Source organism: Myotis lucifugus, unplaced genomic scaffold (assembly GCF_000147115.1).
Source record: "Myotis lucifugus unplaced genomic scaffold, Myoluc2.0 scaffold_100, whole genome shotgun sequence".
NCBI lineage: Eukaryota > Metazoa > Chordata > Mammalia > Chiroptera > Vespertilionidae > Myotis > Myotis lucifugus.
In genome coordinates, this window is record NW_005871148.1 from 1,313,772 (window position 1) to 1,316,833 (window position 3,062).

Genomic DNA, 3,062 nt, shown 5'->3' on the forward strand with positions numbered 1-3,062 from the left:
TCTTTCTTAATAAGTTACGAGGACGGAGTCGGGCGGGGGTCACAGTGTAGCGCTTAACTTAAGGCTCAGTGTTCCTGGATCCTCACCCCTTTCGCGTCCTTGGCATGTATGCTCTGTGCGCCATTCGCACAGTGGGAGCGGTCTTCGAGGACGGAGCTGGAGGAGGCAATGTGTTGTTGCGCCCGCCGGATGGCGGAACCCAGCTAGAGCTCCGTACAGACTTAAGATTCTGGTGGGCGGATGCAGAGATGGACTCGTCTTGTGTCCTGCCCCCGGACAAGCCTTGGAAGTTCTCTTCTTGTTCATTAAACCTGCCCCCTAACCACTCTGCTGTACACCTGAAACGGATACAAAATAATAGGGGTGTAAACGGTAATTGAAAAACAAAATTAGAAAACAGCCCTAGCCGGTTTGGCTCAGTGGATAGAGCGTCGGGCTGCGGACCCAAGGGTCCCAGGTTCGATTCTGGTCAAGGGCATGTACCTTGGTTGCGGGCACATCCCCAGTGGGGGGTGTGCAAGAGGCAGCTGATCGATGTTTCTCTCTCATGGATGTTTCTAACTCTCTATCCCTCTCCCTTCCTCTCTGTAAAAAATCAATAAAATATATTAAAAAAAAGAAAACAAAACCCTGCTACCTGCTAATCTGGCGTGGGCTCCCTCTCCCTTCACCCTCTGTGCACGGGGCAGCAGTTTCAGAGTCCACCCGGGAACTCCCCCGGTTGTAAACCACACGTTGGCAAGCCACCTAGGAGACTGGAGAAATGGGCCTTGGGAAAGAGGCATCTGCTGGGGGGACGCAGGTAGGACATTGGCCTCCGCAAGGGGAAGGGTGGTCTATACGGTAGAGCAGTGGTTCTCAACCTTGGCTGCACATTAGAATCACCTGGGAATCTTTTTAAAATCCTGATTTCTGGGCCTCATCCTGAAGTATGGTAGCAATCATCTCAGGTAGAAACTATAGTTTAACTCTAACCCTGCTGTTTGGCTTCTGTACTTATTTGCTTTGTTTAACAATAGAAAAGTTATTTTGATTTTCTGAATTATATAAATCATCCCATTCGATTAAATACCCTATTGATTGTTATGTGAAATCCCATTTGTAGTGGTCATACTGGTCTTAGAAAGCACATTTTCCTTTACCTGGGAAGGACAGCACAGTTATCCCAAGGTCAGAGGGCTCCAGTTAACGTGTCCCTGTTGACTCAGTGACCCAGAGACCCAAAACTGTAATTTAGATAACATGCTGCTTCTGCTTCTGTAAACTGCTTTTTTGCAAACCAGGTTCCTCATTCCAAACCTTGAGATATAATCAATACCTTTGTGATCTTTGCCTATATAAGTCTGGTTTTGCCACCATCTTATCACAATGAGATTTGGGAAAGCAAAATGGCCCCTCATAATCCCGGTTTGCAATAAATGTGACTCTTTAATTCAACTTCTTAGGCGTCTTTCTGTGATTCCCAGGGTACATTACAACAATCCTCCGGAAATTCTGTTTCTTTGTTACTAATGTTGTGGCTTCACCCCATAACAAAGAAACAGAATTTCTGGAGGATGAGGCCCAGAAATCAGGATTTTAAAAAGATTCCCAGGTGATTCTAATGTGCAGCCAAGGTTGAGAACCACTGCGGTAGATGCTTGTGGGCCATCACGTGACGCTCCCAACGCCAGCAGGTCTAATGTGCTTGTTGGAGGAGCTGTGCATCGTGCCCTGCAGCAAAGGAGGGAGCCCAATGGCTGCTGCCGTGGGCTGGCCTCCACTGTGGGCACCTTGGCCACCCATGCCCAACGGGAGGCTGGAGCTTGGATTAGGAAGTAGGAAGAGCTGAGGCTAGAAAGAACATGCAGTGGTTCACAGCTCTGCTCGCTTCGGCTGGTAGACAGGTGGGAGAGCAGACGACAGGTTGGGTACGGTGGCATGCTGTTTTGCAGAGCTAGGAGGGCACAAGCTGCCTCTGATTAAGGCCCGAGTGCTTGCAACAATGCCTGAATGGGATGCTAAGAGGTGGGATCCCTGGGAAAGTGAAGAGAGGGAGGACGAGGATATGGTGGTGATCAACAGTGAAATGGACAAAGCGGCCCATGCCATCCAACCCCTAATACAAAGAAAAGCGAAAACCCAGCAATGGTAACCCCAGCTGGTGGGGCAGTTCCCAATTCAAGAAAATTTCTTGGTGCGAGAATATACTCTTCATGAGCTTATTGATATAGTTGCTAAGTTCCAGCAAAAGGCCAGGGAAGGTATCTGGGCATCGCTAGTGTCGCTGTGGGATGGGAGGAGGAAGCAATAGCATTCCTCTAACCAGGCAGGAAATGGAGAAAATGAGCTACATCATCACACACCCTGCCTCCAGCAGCACCTACATAGCACTTGGGGAGGGGGGGGGCGCGGTTTCAAGGTACTCACTCCCGTGTGGATTGGATTATTCTAGCCTGCAGGGGCTTGGCCCAATGAGGGGGATCTCCCTGGGAACAGGGGACCCTGGAAATCTATAGAGAAGGTGCAGCAACTTCTTAGGGAAGTGGGAATAATTCAGGCCATCTACACTCTGGTCTGTGAAGGCCACATTTACTGCAGAAATGAAAGCCAAGTGCTCCAGTCCTCCCCAGCACCTGGAAGTGACGTCGATATCCATGCTGAGTCATCGTGGGACAAGTGTCTTAGATTCCCGTGTCTTGGGATGGATTTATGTGAAGGCTATAAATCTATAACAATACAGTCAATAAGGCAAATGAATTTATAACACATCTAGTGGTGATAAGTGCTATGAAGAAAAATAAAACAGGGCCAGGGGGACTATAGCGGAGGGAGGGAAATGCTATTTTAGATAGGTAGGGACCATCCACAAAAGCAGCAAACCCTGGAAGCAAGTGAACCATAAACAAAGACCCCCATAAGTTACATAGCTCTGGGGCAGAAGGCATGTGAGCTAATTTCAATAAGGGAAAATATCTCGACAGAAAAGGAGGGAGGCTATGGGGGGAAACTTGAGTTCACTGGAAAAGAAGCCACAGATGTGTTTTGAGCGGAACATGAATGGATAAACTTTTCTTTTAAAA